We start from the raw sequence: 19653 nt of genomic DNA, 5'->3' as shown, positions 1-19653 counted from the left end.
CTTTGAGAACCTATATTCAAATAAATTTGAAAATCTAAAAGAAATGGACAGATTTCTAGATACATATGATCATCCAAAACTGAACCAAGAGGAAATTAATCACCTGAATAGACCTATAACACAAAATGAAATTGAAGCAGCAATCAAGAGTCTCCCCAAAAAGAAAAGTCCAGGACCTGATGGATTCTCTGCTGAATTCTATCAGACCTTTAAAGAAGAACTGATACCAACCCTCCTTAAACTGTTCCATGAAATAGAAAGGGAAGGAAAACTGCCAAACACATTTTATGAAGCCAGTATTACACTTATCCCAAAACCAGGCAAAGACACCTCCAAAAAGGAGAACTATAGGCCAATCTCCTTAATGAACATTGATGCAAAAATCCTCAACAAAATAATGGCAAATCGAATTCAGCAACACATCAAAAAGATTATTCACCACGACCAGGTAGGCTTCATCCCAGGGATGCAGGGGTGGTTCAACATACGAAAATCAATAAACGTAATAAACCACATTAACAGAAGCAAAGACAAAAACCACTTGATCATCTCAATAGATGCAGAAAAAGCCTTTGATAAGATCCAACATCATTTCATGATAAAAGCTCTAAGAAAACTAGGAATAGAAGGAAAGTTCCTCAACATTATAAAAGCTATATATGACAAACCTACAGCCAGCATTATACTTAACGGAGAAAAATTAAAACCATTCCCTCTAAAATCAGGAACCAGACAAGGATGCCCACTATCTCCACTCCTATTCAACATAGTACTGGAATTCCTAGCCAGAGCAATTAGGCAAGAAGAATGAATAAAAGGAATACAAATAGGTAAAGAAACTGTCAAAATATCCCTATTTGCAGACGACATGATCCTATACCTTAAAGACCCAAAAAACTCTACTCAGAAGCTTCTAGACATCATCAATAGCTATAGCAAAGTAGCAGGATATAAAATCAACATAGAAAAATCATTACCATTTCTATACACTAACAATGAGCAAATGGAAAAAGAATGTATGAAAACAATTCCATTTACAATAGCCTCAAAAAAAAATCAAATACCTAGGTGTAAACCTAACAAAAGACGTGAAAGACCTCTACAAGGAAAACTATAAACTTCTGAAGAAAGAGATTGAGGAAGACTATAGAAAGTGGAGAGATCTCCCATGCTCATGGATTGGTAGAATCAACATAGTAAAAATGTCTATACTCCCAAAAGTAATCTACATGTTTAATGCAATTCCCATCAAAATTCCAATGACATTCATCAAAGAGATTGAAAAATCTACTGTTAAATTTATATGGAAACACAAGAGGCCACGAATAGCCAAGGCAATACTCAGTCAAAAGAACAATGCAGGAGGTATCACAATACCTGACTTCAAACTATATTACAAAGCAATAACAATAAAAACAGCATGGTACTGGCACAAAAACAGACATGAAGACCAGTGGAACAGAATAGAGGATCCAGATATGAAGCCACACAACTATGAGCAACTTATCTTTGACAAAGGAGCTAAAAATATACGATGGAGAAATAGCAGCCTCTTCAATAAAAACTGCTGGGAAAACTGGTTAGCAGTCTGCAAAAAACTGAAACTAGATCCATGTATATCACCCTATACCAAGATTAACTCAAAATGGATCAAGGATCTTAATATCAGACCCCAAACTCTTAAGTTGATACAAGAAAGAGTAGGAAATACTCTGGAGTTAGTAGGTATAGGTAAGAACTTTCTCAATGAAACCCCAGCAGCACAGCAACTAAGAGATAGCATAGATAAATGGGACCTCATAAAACTAAAAAGCTTCTGTTCATCAAAAGAAATGGTCTCTAAACTGAAGAGAACACCCACAGAGTGGGAGAAAATATTTGCCAATTATACATCAGACAAAGGACTGATAACCAGAATATACAGGGAACTTAAAAAACTAAATTCTCCCAAAACTAATGAACCAATAAAGAAATGGGCATGTGAACTAAACAGAACTTTCTCAAAAGAAGAAATTCAAATGGCCAGAAAACACATGAAAAAATGCTCACCATCTCTAGCAATAAAGGAAATGCAAATTAAAACCACACTAAGATTCCACCTCACCCCTGTTAGAATAGCCATCATCAGCAACACCACCAACAACAGGTGTTGGCGAGGATGCGGGGAAAAAGGAACCCTCTTACACTGTTGGTGGGAATGTAGACTAGTACAACCACTCTGGAAAAAAATTTGGAGGCTACTTAAAAAGCTGGACATCGATCTACCATTTGATCCAGCAATACCACTCTTGGGGATATACCCAAAAGACTGTTACTCCAGAGGCACCTGCACATCCATGTTTATTGCGGCACTATTCACAATAGCCAAGTTATGGAAACAGCCAAGATGCCCCAGCACAGACGAATGGATTAAGAAAATGTGGTATCTATACACAATGGAATTTTATGCAGCCATGAAGAAGAACGAAATGTTATCATTCGCTGGTAAATGGATGGAATTGGAGAACATCATTCTGAGTGAGGTTAGCCTGGCTCAAAAGACCAAAAATCGTATGTTCTCCCTCATATGTGGACATTAGATCAAGGGCAAACACAACAAGGGGATTGGACAATGAGCACATGATAAAAGCTAGAGCACACAAGGGAGGGGTGAGGATAGGTAAGACGCCTAAAAAACTAGCTAGCATTTGTTGCCCTTAATGCAGAGAAACTAAAGCAGATACCTTAAAGCAACTGAGGCCAATAGGAAAAGGGGAACAGGTACTAGAGAAAAGGTTAGATTAAAAAGAATTAACCTAGAAGGTAACACCCACGCACAGGAAATCAATGTGAGTCAATGCCCTGTATAGCTATCCTTACCTCAACCAGCAAAACCCTTGTTCCTTCCTATTATTGCTTATACTCTCTCTACAACAAAATTAGAGATAAGGGCAAAATAGTTTCTGCTGGGTATTGAGGGGGGGAGCGGGAGGGGGTGGAGTGGGTGGTAAGGGAGGGGGTGGGGGCAGGGGGATAAATAAACCAAGCCTTGTATGCACATATGAATAATAAAAGAAAAATGAAAAAAAAAAAAAGAAAACACCAATGTCTGACTAGCTGTGTTCAGAAAATCCAAATATATAACATAGTCATTTAAGAGTCATTGAATAGTGTAGCCTCTATTTGCTAAGTAGATGTGGATGGCTATGCCATACCTGGAAATTAGTTTATGGAACTCAGTGTCCAGCAGAAACCTCAAGAGGACTGGCCAGGTCTGGCATCTCTGTCTACATGCCCCAAAGCTTCCTTTGCCACTTGATTATATAACTTTAAATCTGAACACATTTGCCAGGGTTCTGAAACCACTAGGTCTCGTTTTTTGCTTTTTGGTCTTTTTGTTCCAGCCAGATTACCATATCTTGAGTGATGCACTATCCAGGTGGATACTGGGTCCAGGAATCCTTTTATAGCAGCACAGTTTTGATTATCTTGCTATTGCCCTTGATGCTCAACCATACGGGTTCCATGTGGGTTGCAAACAGAGATTGTGGTCTTGTGCAATTTCCTGCAATAATGTCTGAGTCTTGATCATCCAGTCATCCTACTGCCAGACACTACACTGATAGACTCTTGGCTCCTGCCCATGAGTCAGTGAAAGGGTAACAGGGTGCAATTTCCAAGGTACACACCATGGAAATATGCTATTGAATAGATGTCCCTTTTCTATGCACACTTGTAGTACACAGTTTTCTTGGGGCTGCACAGAAGTGGCGCTCCCAATATATCCCATTGGTAGATCAGCTGATCTACCTGTGAACCAGGCTCTAGCATCCTCAGGAATCTTGGTGTACTGAAGCACCTGAGAAGCCCCAAGTGCTACCACAGATTACACATCTAAGACCATCTCATCTGGAGCATGACCAGCCACTTTTTTCATGTAACTGTGAAAAAAAGTTTACTTTTTCCTGGATATCCACTTCCACTTAATTGTTTGTTGGGAAACACAACCACTTTGTTAGTGTTCTCATTTCTGACCCATCTCATGGTAGTATGTCAAGGTGACATAATGCTGACTGTTGCTTTGTTAGTTTCTTAGAGTCCACCAGTTCTCAATAGCAATCAGTGGCAGTCTGTCAAATGGGGTATACCAGGGAGTCATGTCAAGCAAGTGCTATGTCCAAAACCCCAGGAAACACCATTGCCTATTGGCCACATCTTTTTATCACTGGCATCAGTCTGCATACTTGTCAATCACTGACACTTGTAGCTTAAAGGCTCCTTAAAAATGATTGGCCCAACTGGAAAGAGTATCCTGCATACCTGTGGAATCATTTTCTTAAGCACCTCTGTTTACAGTCATCAGGCAAACACCCTCTCAAACCCTGAGAGACAATCCCTTTGTTAACTAGTGTATTTTGTTTCAGACAAGATACTCAGCTTGCCAGACACACAGACATCTGGGACCCCTACTGCTTCTGTAAAACTAGATGCAGGATGGAATCAGGTAAAACTGGTTTCAGCCACAAAGGACCCATGTGGACCTTCTATTCGCTCTTTCCCTGAAGAAGTTATGAGTAATTCTACTCATTACCTAAAATCCTTCCCTTACTCTTAAAAGGACCCACATCCTTTGTTTGGACAAGAAGTTGATTTGTGAGCTATTCCTCCTGGTTTCTCCTTAATCTCTGGCCAAAGAATAAACTTTCCTTCACCAGGGCTCTGGGTTTTGTAATTGGGTTCATGATTTCAAGAGGAAGAAGGAACCCGGTTTGGATCAGAAATTGGTAACAAGACAGATATTCCTTCCTACTTTCTTCCCTTTCCCTGCTATCCTATACTATTTTGTTGATACCATATGGCTGGGCTGGGGGAGCTGGTTGGGCTCCCAGTTGTGCACTGATCCTTCTGCCACTATTATAATTGTGAACTTTCCCCATTGGAAATATCTCTTACAAGCAAGAGAAATCTTACCTATTCTTAACACACTTCTTCCTATAATTCATTTATTGGTATCAGTTCCAACCACTCAAACATACATTGGCTTACTCACAAATTATATCAGTCTATTGTATAAACTGAGTTGTTTCCAAATCCAGTTACAGTCAATTTTAAACATGCCCGTGCATTCTTCCCAGTACCACAGTGGTAGCATACCAATTTCCAAAAGAGCTAAAAAGGGTTTGACAAATGTGTTTGTAATAAAATCCTTAACAATTCTTGACTAGAGCATAAGATCTTTAGGCTGCCTTAGGGAAGGAGAGACCTTGGCCTCTGCCCTGGCTTTGCTTTTTCTTAAAGTGGGTGGGGTTTAGGTCAAGACAGTGTGTTGATGGCAGTGAAACAGCATCAGTATGAACAGCAAATGCTGTTCAGAGAGTCTAGGTCCTCTTGGTCCTCTCCCATTTGTCCACAGTAAATGCTAAAGCTGACTGAGGATTCTTCCATACTATATCCCTTTCATGGCCTGACAATGAAACTTTCTGTCATAGACAAACCATCAATATTGTCTTTGGGATGCCCTTGTATAGTATCCAGGTCCACACAACCTTTAATTGGTGTCCTTTTCTCCTCTTTAGCCTGGAGGATGTTTTCCTAGTCTTGTGTCCAGGCTCTCATTCAAGCAGTTTGTTTCCCAGGAGCTGAGTACTTTTCTGGAAGCTATCTCTGGAGCACAAGAGATTATTTTTGTTTCCAGTAACCTGATGGTGCTGACTGAACAAACCAGTGGACCTGTCCCTGGATGACTATCTCATCATCTGAGAGCACATGTTCTCCATTACAAATCCAGGTTGGGGCTACACAGTGGTGAAATGAGACTAAGTGACAAGGTCACTATAGTAATGAGGAGATGGGTTGTGATTCCTTGAGGAGGTGAAGTCAAGGCTATACCTGAAAACTCAATGTCTTCCTCTACAATCACAATCTCCTGTCTCTACAGCTAAGTTGAAGCCATTGGAACTTTGAATATAAGTTCTTCAAGACTTCACTCTCTCAGCTACTCTTTAACCTATCTTTTAAGATACAAGAGTTAAGGGCTGGGAATGTGGCTCAAATGGTAGAGCACTTGCCTCCCAAGTGAGAAGCCCCGAGTTCAAACTCCAGTACCACCAAAAAAATCAGAGTCAGGAACATACTGGGGTGTTCTAATAAATATTCAGCCACAGGGTTTTTGGGCTCTAGGAGTTACCAATATATGTGTTCCTTCCTCTAAAGATTGAGGCTGGGGTTCCATTCTCTACCAGGGGCTGAGAGTTTGCAGGGCCTTCCTCTCCCCACTAAAACCTCCTTTCTGCTGTTGCTGGGCAGAGCAGAGAGAGGAGAAGGCAGCAGAGGTCAACTGAGCAGTCTGTTCAAAGGAGATTGGTTGTACCAGGTACAGATGCCTGGGGTTGTCCTGGAGGTGATTGGTTACTCCCCCTGCCCCCACTCCACCTCTCACTCTGCAGAGCCTAGGGGCTGGGCCAGTTGAGGGAAGGAGAGGGGGCTGGGAGACCCCTCAGGACCTGTGTTAGCTCAGCTCAGGGATGCTGGGCTTGCTGAGGCTAGGCTCCTCTAAAGCTAAAGCAGCTGGCTCTACCCAGGGAAACTGGTTGAGTCTTTTCTTTGCCCTTGAGCACATTGTGACCACAAGGCTGGACACTACTTCCTTCTCCTTTGGGAAAGAAAATATAGATGGGAAGACTGTAGACGAAAATCTCTGCCATGACAACCTGACAACCTTGCATATATCAACACTGGCCATATAGGCAGACTTCAACTGTAATTATTATTAACTGTTTTGATTTCTTCAGACAGGGTCTCACTCAGTAGCACAAGCTGAACTTAAACTCACAACCCTCCTACTACCACCTCTCCAGTGTTGGGATTGCAGATGTATCCCATCATGCCCTGCTAACTGTAGTTGTTACTTTATGATCCTGCCAGAACATTACCTGATTGGAGCCTGGGAACAGCCAGGCTGTTCTCTTCTCTAAGAGGTTGTCATGAGGTAATTCTTCGTTGCTTCCTGGGTTCTGATAAGGTTCTCAGACTTCCTTTCCCATTCAGAATAGAGCTGCAAAATATAAAACTATTTAGCCAAATTCTAGAATTGGCTCCTAAGTTTGTGTTGTAGTCATCTGGTCCCTTTTGTTTTGATGGCATTCTTTTTTTTTTTAGCATGTGGGTCAAGGACTATAAGGAAACTGGCACCCTTTATATAAATAATAAACAGTCTGAATGTAAAAATGGCTCATTGCTCTGAAGATAAATATATTATATTCTCCTCCTCTGTCCTCAGGCCAGTAATTTTAGTTCCCTCCATGGACTTAAGAAATCCTCCACCCAAAACAGCCCAAGCTTATACCAGTTCCTCAGCAACACCTCCCCCCATCCTTTACCTGGGCAGGTGAGGTTCCCACCTCACCTAGCTAGGACTCAGAGTTCCCTGTTGCGTCATGTTTTACAAGAATGAAGAAAATGTCTATATAATATTTAAGCAAATAAAATAACTCATAATTTCCTGTAGTCCAGAGCAGCATAGAAACAATGACACATTTCCTAGGCAAGAAAACTGAAGTAGTTCTATGATCAGAACAAGGAAGTACACCCATTGGCAAGCATGGACAAATGACCAAAGGCCACATAAGAAGAACATATCACGGTGATGCCAGCATTGATATATATGATCACCAAATATTAAAGGCCCAACTCTGTATTTCCTCTCTAGATTTTAAATACAACTCTGGTGAACAGGAGAAGGTCAAGAGTGAAGGGATCACTAAATGGCTGAAAATACTTTTCCACCACCCAGTGTATGGTGATGGTAAAAGAAAAGTGTTAGAAAGAAAGGAAAGTAACATTTCTTATACCTTTGTGTTGGTGGGCTTCAATTTTGTACTATTGATATAGGTAAGTTTAGAAATGTTTTAAGTGGAAAAGCCAACACATTTCTAAGGTAACTAATCACACTTACACCTCAAACACAAAAATAAAACTGTCCCGGCCACCTGGTGGCAGTATACTCTAAAGTGGGACCTCCCTACAGTTTTGAGTGGATGAACTGCTTTCTCCCTACATGCCTTGCTGTTTCAGGCTCTTCCATATGCTGCATGTTTCCACATGTACTATTGAACCATCCTTCCCAGAACCTTGTTCACCTAAAGAAATCAAAGCACCATTTATGTTTTATCTCAATCAAAATATATGCTTCCCTATTAAGTCTTTTGTTTCCCCATCTCTGGTTCCCCACCCTCAGCACTGGGAAAACTAACTTCTCCTTTCTCTGAGTTCCAATAAGTTGGTATCTAACAAGTCACCTAGACCAATTTATGACTGTTATTTGTTTACATATATGCCTTCTCAAAGATGGCTAGTCCAGCGAAGGTGTGAGGTTAATTCTCATTAATCATAGAGTCTCCAATTTACAAATCACAGTGCAGACAGATTATGAAAGCTCAGAGATTATTTGATAACATTTTTGTGCATCTATGAAGAAAAATCAACATCTTCCACTTGAAAGATATATTTATATTCAATTTGTAAAGGTTAATTCAATTATTCTCCTTTTTCTATTAGATATGCTCCATTTTGAAATAGGAGAATTGAAATCTCTACTATAAATATATGCTTATATTTTCCATTCTAATAGTTCTAGTGTTAGGTATTTAGCTCTTATGTTGTTATGATTCCTTCAGAAAATATGCCTTATGTTATTACTGATGGTCTTCTTTATTCTACTTAGTTATCTTAAGCTTGAATTTCACTTTGCGTAATATGAATATGGATATATCTGCTTTCTTTTTATGCTATGTGCTCCAACCACTTGTGAAAAGAATATCTAGAGATCTCATAGGAGACTAGTAAATTAGTTACTCTTGTACAGCTATGGAATAGGAGAACAACTGTCAACCTCCAAACCCATGCTCTTTCTACTTCTCTGGGTCTCCTCATTTGCACATGTTCAGTGTGTCCCTCATGGCTTTATAGTATTGCACCATAAAGATTTCCATGAAGCCTGAGCTGGCAAAAACAGACTGGCCTAGTAGAAATGAGTGGCAGATGATATGAATATAGGCTTCCTCCCTCTCAATCCTGGTAGATGGGGTCAGCTTTGGTCAATTTAGTCAGCCTCACTGTCTGGATGGGGAGGGTTAGAATGGGGAAGAATGGAGGAGTCAGCAGACACAAAAGACAGGAAATGGAGTGGGGGAGGGGAATATTGATCAATGAGACTGAAATTACAGATAGATAGGAGCAAGAAGTTTTGATGTGCTATTGTACAGTCGGATGACTATAGATAGTAAATATACATTTCAAAACACCAGAAGAAAGTTTTCACTATGAAAAAATAATGAATGTTTGAGGAGATGGATATGTTTAGACTGATTAAACATTAAACAATGAATAAATGTAATGAAACGTTACATGATATCTCATTAATATATACAATTTTTATGTTTTTATGTATTGATTTTAAAAATCGAGGAAAATCCAAAGGGGCAATGCTTGGGGAGCGTGAGAAGTGGAGCCCTTACCTCCACATGCTGCTCTCCCTGCCTACTGTGCCCTTCCCCCTGATCCAATGTCAGGCTTCTCTCTAAACCCTGCAGCCAGTGCATGCTCCTCAGCCACCCTCTGTCACACCCAGCTCTGCCCTCAGCTCCCAGCTCTGGAGGTCTGTTCCTCACTCACAACCTCACCATGCCCCACGTCCCACCCAACACAAGGCTGGTCACTGGAGGGCTGTCATGTCCTCAGGTCCACCGGGAGCCTTTGTCTCCTCTCACAGAGGCAATGTACTGTGTGTTAGGACAGGGACAGACACACAGATAGGGCTTGGGTCTCTCCCATCCCCCTTGCCACTGTGGGAAGTGGCAGTCCTGCAAGACTCTCCTCTGTGATAGAATTTCATGTCTTTTCTCTCCCCTGCTTCTGACTCCAGCATCATGTGTGTGAATAAGCCTTTTAGCATCTCATGAAATCACTGATGGCTTTCTGGTCCCGGATGTTTGCTGAGCTGGCCACAAGATCAACTCTTCTGGAATTTCAGTCCATGACAAGTGTCCTTTTGGAAATGTCTCTGTGCCTCTTTTTTACCAAAGAACGGGGAATGGGAATTCTGCTCCTCTACCCCTCCTTCCTGCTCCAGCTGTCAGGAAGCTTAGGGGCAAACTGAGCCCCCATACTCTGTGGCGCCTGCTCACATGCATTCCCTGGGCTTCCTTCCTTTCAGAAGTATTTGTTGTTTTATCCCTATAGGATTGTTTCTGTCCTCTCCTCTGGTTTTTATTTTTAAGAAGGGGCCAGGCGGGTTGCCATTTATAACATAAGAATTTAAGGATAATTGTGATATTGCTTCTGGGAAAAATGGAGAAATAATAATTTGATATACTTAATTACCTGAAAGAAAACCCCAAAAGGTCAAAACATAAGGAACAGCAGGTTTGAAGATGCCAGATATCAGGAAGCAAAGGACTAGTATCCATCAAAAATAGAAACAAATGAGGCAAGATTTACAATTGCTGAATCTTGCTGTCTTGAAATATAGGCGGGTAGAGCTTAGGTGGAGCCCACAGGATCCCAAAGTTGAGAAGATGTAGCTAAGAGTTGAGAAGACCAATGCAGGAATTATTGCAACGGGGAAGGACCTAAGATTGCTGCACAGAGTATGAATTCCAGAGATCTACAGGGGGTTCTTCTTAAGTATTTGATTGATTACTGATTAGTGCATGTATGTGAGGAAGCTACTAGAGATCAAGTGAAGAACTACCACAAAAGATTACAGAGAAGAATACTTGATATTCAGTCAGAGTGGAAAAGACTGTTCCCTTCAGCTAGAATGAAAAACCTTATGATCCATGGGACATTGGTTAGAGAACAGAAGGAACTTGGCTCAGTATCAGAGAATAATTAGTCCCAGATCGATTGAGAACTGCTCCACATTTCCTTACTAACTTAACTTTGTCCCAGAATAAAGATGAATAATATTTATAAGGATAAAAAATGCCAGCACTCAACAGGTAATTTTACAATAATTATCAAGCATACAAAGAAAGAGCATATGACAGATAATGAGAAGTATTAATCAATGAAAACTGATGTAGAATTGATACAAATGTTAAAATTAACATACAAAGACATTAAAATCACTATCATAACTATATTTCATATGATCAAAAATTAATCAGAGACATGTACAGTATACAAAATATCCAAAATGAAATTCTAGAAGTGATAACTATTATATGTAACATGGAAAATATTAAATGGCATTGATAGCAGATTAAACATTGCAGGGAGAATAATATTCAACTTAAGACAAAATGAAACACAAAGAGAAAAGAAAAGTTTCCTCAAAAATGAACAAAGCATGATTAAGGTCTGGGACAACTTTAAGTGGCCTAATGTACAAATAATCTGAGTCCCTGAAGGATGGAAGAGAGAAGAGGAAGCAGGGAAAATTTTTGAAGGGGTAATATCCCCTAAGTTTCTAAGCCTAATGAAAATATAAAGCCATGGTTCCAGGAATCTCATAAAGCTCCAAACACAAGAGACATGAAGAAACTACACTAAGGCACATCATAGTCAAATTTTTTAAAACCTTCTACAAATCTATAGTGATCAAAGCAGCATGGTACTACCATAAAAACAGACAACAAAACAACAGAACAGAGTAGAGAACCTAGAAATAAAGCCATGCAGTTACAGCCAAGTGATTTTTAACAAAGTTGCCAAAAACATACAATGGAGAAAGGACAGTTTCTTTAGTAAATGTTGTTGGGAAAATTGTACATATTTATCTGCAAAAGAATGAAATTAGACCCTTATCTCACCCCATATACAAAAATCAACTGAAAATGCATTAGAGATTTAAAAGACCAGAAACTAGAAACTCCCAGAAGAAAACATAGGAGGAAAGCATCATGACATTTACCTTAGCAATAATTTAATGAATATGACACCCAAGATACAGGAAGTAAAGCAAAAATAGACAAATAGAGTTCCATCAAGCTAAAAGTATTGTGAACTGCTAAGAAAACAACCACCAGAAAAAAATGGCAGCCTATAGATTGGGATAAAATATTTACAAAACATATACCTTATAAGCAATTAATCTCTCAAACATATAAGTAACTCCTACAACCCAGTAACATCACAAAACTGTACTATGATTTTTAATGGGTTAAAGACTCAAATAGTGTTTGAGCATTTCAAATAGATTTTTTAGCTTTTCTTTATACCTCTGTTTAACGTTTCTATTAAAGACATAGAAATGTTCAACAGAGATATAAAGAAATGCTCAAAATCACTATTGGGCAGTACAAATCAAAACTACAGTGAGAAATCACCACACACTTCTCAAGATGGCCATTATCAAAACAATAAATACAAGTGTTGGTATGGATGTGAAAAAACAAGAGACTTACTTGTATACTGTTGGTGGGAATGCAGAATGTTGCAGCCACCATAGGCAGCAGTATGAAGTTTCTCCAAGAGATGAAACATGAAACTTCCATGTGATTCAGCAATCCCAATTCTGGGTATATATCCAAAAGAATTGAGTCAGGATCTCAAAGAGATATTGGCATGCCTTTGTTTATAGCAACAATATTCACAATGGCCAAGATGTGAAAACAATTTAAATGTCTATCACCTGATAGATAAGGAAAACATGATAGATACACCTACAATATTCAGCCTTTAAAAAGAAGGAACATCTGCAATATGTAAAAACATGGATGAGCCTTGAGGACATTTTGCTAAGTGAAGTAAGCCAGTCACAAAAAGACAAATACTGCATGATTCCACATATAGGTGGGGTTTAAAACAGTCAAATTCATATAATCAAAAAGTAAAATGGTGGTTTCTAGGGCTTGACAGGAGGGTGAAATGGGAAGTTACTCATCAGTGAGCATAAAACTTCAGCCAATCAAGATGAATAAGTTCTTGAGATGTGCTATACAACATTGTACCTACAGTCACCAATACTGCAATGTACACTTGAAAATTTGTTTATTGCCATAATAAAATACATTTTAAAAGATAATGGAAGAAATGAATATCCATGTGCAAAAGAATGTGGACACCTACCACATACCATACACCAAAACTACTCAAAATGGATCCTAGACTTACATAGAAGAGGTAATACTTTAAAAAAAACTTTAGAAAAACACAGGGAAGGGTAAATAAGTCTTCTGACCTTCTGTTAGGCAATGATTATTTTGTTGTATAACAACAGTTTTATTTCTCAATAATGAATTATCAAAATATGCATTTGTCTCCCCCATGCAAACTCCTTCTTGGATGTTTTGTTCTGTTTTTGGAAGGGGAAGGTCCTCAAAATTCAGTATATTTAATTTAAGTCATTAAAATAGTTGAGACTCTATTAGTGTCTTTAGAATGGCATTGCTATTATGTTCTGCATTAATGCTTGAGTGCTATAATACATTGTTTTCTGACATTGCTTTATTTTAATTTAGTTTAATTATTATTAACATATAACAGTTATACACATCAATGGGAAACAATGTGATGATTCAAAACATGCATACAAGGTAATTAAAGTAAATTCTTTTAATTTTCCACAATTTAAAACAATAGATTATCAAAATAGTAATCTAAGAACTAAGCAGGGACTAAGACATCTAAATCAACAGATTTTAAAAATATGTGTGTGTGTGTGCGCACACTTGATATGGTGTTGTCAGAAACTCCAACTAATAAATATTCTTACAAGTTTTTCAGTTCTTATAATTTGCATGAATAGAATCTGTTCTGTTCAGATCTGCATGACAAATAAAATGAACCAGAGAGCTGATTAGAATATATATGTGTATTATATATTATATGTAATACACACATACATTTTCTGGTCCTAGGAGAAAACATTAAGTACAGGTATATTTAATATACACCGAACAACAAAATCCTGATTTTCTATACCTTGAAAGAAATGTAGAAGGCAGACAAATACCAAAATTGTTTGTGACCAAATTTAGCTAATAAGATACACCCTGCCTATTTGGCTTACAACAATATACCAAATCTTGAGTGACGATGAATATCCAAGTATATTTTCACTAATATTTATCTTCAGGTTAGGAACTGAAGAGCTTTGCTAATACTTCAATTAAATATTCTTTGTGGTTTGAACTCATGGCCTCACACTTGCTAGGCGGGCACATTTACAGCTTGCTACTCTGCTAGCCCTGTTTTGTGATGGGTTTATTTCAAAATAGTTCTTGTGAACTATTTGCCCTGGGCTAGCTTTGAACCTGACCCTCCTGATCTCTGCTTCCTGAATAGCTAAGATTACAGGCATGAGCCACCAGTGCCTGACATAAATATTCTTATTTAATGAATTACTCATCAACTAGAAATTTATATGACAGTTAGTTCAAGCCGGAATAAAAGGGGTAATATTTTCCCTTGTTCTTTAAAAAATTATTTTTAAAAATCCGTTTCAAGTAATTCCTTACTTGGTGTTTATATAATTTCCTCGTTTATGAAGACCCTCTAGAAAGGCAGAAAAGAATATAAAATGTTTAAAAGAGTCATCATCAAAATAACCAAATGTATTTGAAATTTACTTTCCTACACTTTCTGTACTCCCTAGCTCCTGTGCTGAAAAGCACCTGAAGATGGAGGAAAGACAGTTCTGATACCCTAGATAAACTGTGTTCATATGTTTCCATGTACATAATAGCTTAAGTTCTCCAAAACAGAAGGTTTTTTGGATTCTATCTCTAAAACTTTCTTTAAATTTCAAATTTAATTTAAAATTAGGAAGCAAATACATTTTAACTTTTTGTGTATGAATATCATCAAACTATGATACTAATTACTGACTCGTCACAACTTTCCAGAACTGCAAATGAATGTCAGAAAGTCCAAAGCAGAGATCCAGTACATCAACATGCACGATCAGAAAGGAATCCTGTGAAAACCACAAGACATTGGCATTTGATGACTTTAAATAATCTTTTCATAGTAGAAGATGGTATTTCATGATAGACGCATATTGTGCCCACTACTCCTGAGACATAAACACATCATTACTGCTGAGGTTCCATTTTGTGATAATTTAAAAATCCAACATTGACTCCAAAACCTATAGACCTGAAGTACAAATTTTAAGATAGATGGTACAAATTGCAGTTGAGTGGAACCTGCCTGCATCAGTCTTTTGGGATTTTTTCCCTTTAAGGCTACAGAAAATCTGCACATAAACAACTCAATTAATTCTCATAATAAAATATCCTCCTATAAATAGCCAAAGGGTCCCAACAGATTCCACAGTGACTATATGCTATATCACATTCTGTCCCACAGGTGTACTTTCTTGTGAGCTCTGAAGGATTTGCATCAATTCATTCTGGAAATATTAAATTCACACAAACTACCCCCTTTAATGGTAAATACTGTGGTACTTCATTAGGTTCTGCAAAGAAGGAAGGTAAAGCATGGATTTAATTAGTAATTTTGCTTGCTCATGATGTATATTTTCTAACACATAAGAGGTCTTGTTGGCCTCATAGTAAAGCTTTGTGTCATTCATTCTGATAAATATACCATTAATTCTCAAGAGAAATCCACAACAGCAGAAAAAAGTTAGAAGGCATTATTCTAATTTCCACACTCAGGCTTGAAACTCCATGATCATGCAGTTCATCCTCAAACAGGAGAACTTCTTCAAAAAATTTAATCTGTTCTCTGTATCTATATGATCTGCTGTAGGTACATCCTTTAATTTAAGAAATCTCCAAGTAACACTCCTTTATAATTTTGTATAGGTCCAATCCTACGGTTTAATAACCTCTTTGGAGGGTTCACACTCTGCCTTGATTTCTGACCACTCTTCAGCACAAGCTACTTTACACCTTGGTAGATGTCCACGCATCTGTAGCACTGAACTCAATCCCAAAGCCAGAGCCATGCTGGATTCTTAAAACCTTGTCTCCAAACATCATTTCAGGGAGAGATGGCATATGCAACTCATCTGCTAACTTCTCCATATTCCCTGACTTTGTGATGTGGGTCTTGGCTGCTGTCAGCTTCCAGGAGCCCCAAGGAGAAGTCCTAATGGCTACTGTGGAAGCCTTGGATCATCATGGCCTTGGATCATCAGAACCCATGGGGGTAGAGGGCAACATGCAACAAGCAAGCAGGAGCAGTGGCAGTGCCCCAAATCATGGGCCTTCCTCTAGCCCAGGCCTCTCAGTTTCTCAGTATTACCATACCTGGCCCCTCCCTACACCTTGCCCCCAGCAGTCATTTTACATTCAGGTTGACTTCTCTTTCTTTCTTCTCCTGTTTCCACATATAGGAGAGAACATACAGTATTTATCTTTGTGTCTGGCTTACTTCACTTAATGCCCTCTGGTTCCATCCATTTTTCTGTAAGTGACAGGATTTCATTCTTTTTTATGAATTAATAATATTCCACTATTTAAATATATCACATTTTATTTATCCATTCATCTGCTAATGGGCACCTCAGTTGATTTCATATCCTAGCTGTTATAAACAGTGCCACAATAAATGTGGTTATGCAGGTAGGTCCTTTGTATGTTGGTATCATTTTCTTGGGATGGATGGATCATGGATTGCTGGATCATGTGACAGATCTATTTTTAGTTTTTTGAGGAACCTCTAAACTGTTTTCCACAATGGCTGTACTAAATTATATTCCATTTTCTCTACATCCTCATCAGCATCAATTTTTTTGTCTTTTTGATACTAGCCATTCTACTGGGGTGAGATTATAGCTAATTGTGGTTTTGATTTGCATTTCCCCAATGGCTAATGATATTGAGTATTTTTTCATACATTTTTGGCCATTTGTATTCCCTCTATTGTGAAATATTTATTAAGATTATTTGCCCATTTTTAAATTGAATTATTAGGGGTTCTGTTAAGTTTTTGAGTTCTTTACATAGTCTGAACATTAATCCTTTGTCAGATGGACAGTTTGCAAATGTTTCCTTGCATTCTGTAGGTTGTCTTTTCATTCTCCTGATTGGCAATGAGGTCTCCAATATTACATAAAACCCACAAGTGACAAATGAAAACAGTACCTAAGTGGACTTCAGCAAACTTTTGTGTTTCAAACAGTATCATCAAGAAAGGGAAAAGTCAAGCTATATAACATTATAACTATATAATATTTGCAAATTATTTATCTGATAAGGAACTTGTATCTAAAAGGTAAAAGGGACACTTGCAACTCAATATGAAAGGAAAAAATAACCCAAGTGTAAAATGAACAATGGACATAAATAGACATTTTTCCAAAGAATATATAGAAATGGTGAATAGGCACATAAGAAAATGCTCAACATCGTTAGTCGTTAGGACATTGCAAGTTATAACCACAGCAAAATACTACTACACACTTACTAGAATGGCAAAAACATAAAATGCCCAATCATACCAGATGGCAAGGATGTGATTAGAATGGAAAATGGTACAATGACAGTGATAGTTTTATGTGATAAAGTTATAATCTCTTATTCAATCAAACACTAATCTAGGTGTTGCTGTGAGGTTATTTTGTAGACAATAAAGCAGAGAATCAGTTTAATTACGGAAAATTACCCTAGATAATGTAGATGAGCCTGATTCAATCTCTTGAAAGGTCTTAAGAACAGAACTTAGACTTCCATGAAGAAAAAATGCTGCCTGTGGACTTAGGTTTAGCTCATGCTGAGAGTTCCAGCTTTCTATTTCTGATTCCTGCCCTACAGATTTTGGACTTATCATGCCAGCCCTCACAATTAAGTAAGCCAATTACTTGTACTAAATCTCTTACTATATTTATCCTACTGGTTCTGTTTCTATGGTGGAGCCATGACTGATAGAATGACTTTGTAAACAGTTTTGCATAAACAGTAAACAAATGTGTATCATATGATCCAGCCATTACATTCCTAGGCATTTATTCAAGAGGAATGAAAGCATATATTCACACAAAGACTGATATACAAATAGCAGGTTCATTTGTGATAGCTAAAACTTGAATCTCACCCACATTTCCACCAATACATACATAAACTGTATATTCACAAAATGGAATGTTACTCAGCAGAATAAAGGAATGAAATATTGACACACACAATAACATGGAACACTTAAAACAATTTTGCTGAATTTAAAATGTCAGACAACTCAAGACTACATATTGCACTGAAATAATACATTTTGGAAAGTTATTGGGCCATGAGCAAAGTCCTCATATATGAGATTGTGCCTTTATGAAAGACACCAGAGAGAGCTTTCTTTACCTTTTCATCATGTGAAGACACAGAAAGCACCATCTATGAGCAGAAAGCGAGCCCCCCATCAGGCACTGCATCTGCCAGGGCTTGATCTTAGACCTCCCAGACTCCAAAACTGTGAGAAACAAATTTCTATTGCATATAAGCTACCCAGTTTATGGAACAGCATCCAGAACAGATTATGACTCCTGAAACACACAAAATTCAAACTGAACCCCCTCAGTTTTGGGTAGAATTGCTAAACATCATAAAGATGTAAATCTACCTTCCTCAAGTTAATATACAGATGGTCCCTGACTCAGGATGATTGAACTTATAATTTTTCTATCTTACAATTGGTATAAAAGCAACATAGTGTGTAGTAGAAACTGTACTTCAAATTTTAGATTGTGATATTTCCCAGCGATATGCAGTAAATTACTTTCTCATGATGCTGAGTTATAACATCAAACCACAGCTCCTAGTCACCATGCAATCACAAGGATAAATAACTAATCACTTACGGTTTGCTGTGTTGTATTGGGTAGAATGTAGCCCCATGTTAAGTTAAGGAACATCCACATATATTTTAAGCAATTCCAATAAAAATACCAAAAAGTTTTATGTAGCTAGACAAATTGATACTATAGTCCATAAAGAGAAATAAATACCAAGAATAGATACAAAAACATTGACAAAGAAAAGCTACAGGGCTGTGGGTATAACTCATGCCACATCTAGCATGCCTAGCATGCCTGAGGCCCTGACTTTAATCTTCAGCACCATAAAAAAGAAAAATGTAATACAATACAATGTATACATGTATCAAAATATCACATTACCCATTAATATGTATAATATTTCACCAGGCATGGTGGGGAGTGTCTGTAGTCCTAGTTGCCCAAGAGGTCAAGGCAGGAGGATCACTTGGAACTAAGAAGTTAGAGACTAGACAGGGCAAAAATCCTGTCTCAAAAAAAGAAGAAGGTGGAGAAGAAGAAAGAAAGAAAGGGAGGGAGGGAGAGAGAAAGAGAGAGAAGGAAAGAAAAGGAAGTTACAAATCCTATGCAATATTTTAAAATACTATAAAGCCTTTAAAATTGAAATCATATGCTACTGGCATATGTGTAGACAAAAAAGCAAAACAAATAGCAAGTTCAGAAAAAGACACAAATCATACAGAAATTCAGAATATGACAAAGATAACATTTCAAGTCACTGTTTCATAAATAGTTTTTTTAGTAAATGATGCTCATTGTAAACATTTGGGAAAAAAAGAAAGAAAATTATATCCATTCTTCACATCATGATAAAAAATAAACTCCAAATGAATCAAGAATCTAAATGTAAATATTGAATCCACGTGTCTTAGTCTGCTAGGGCTGCCATAACAGACTAGGTAGCTTAAACAACAGAAATTTATTTCTCATAATCC

The 19653-nt window shown here is 37.9% G+C and overlaps 1 pseudogene; it reads right to left on the bottom strand.

The window, feature by feature from the left end:
* Positions 1-5591: 5591 nt before the first annotated feature.
* LOC109697249 (TIP41-like protein pseudogene) lies at positions 5592-16074 on the bottom strand (annotated as a pseudogene).
* Positions 16075-19653: the final 3579 nt, after the last annotated feature.

Source organism: Castor canadensis, chromosome X, assembly GCF_047511655.1.
Source record: "Castor canadensis chromosome X, mCasCan1.hap1v2, whole genome shotgun sequence".
In the NCBI taxonomy this organism is placed as follows: Eukaryota; Metazoa; Chordata; class Mammalia; order Rodentia; family Castoridae; genus Castor; species Castor canadensis.
Note: the sequence above shows the minus strand (reverse complement) of the source record. Positions and strands in the feature narration are given on the sequence as shown.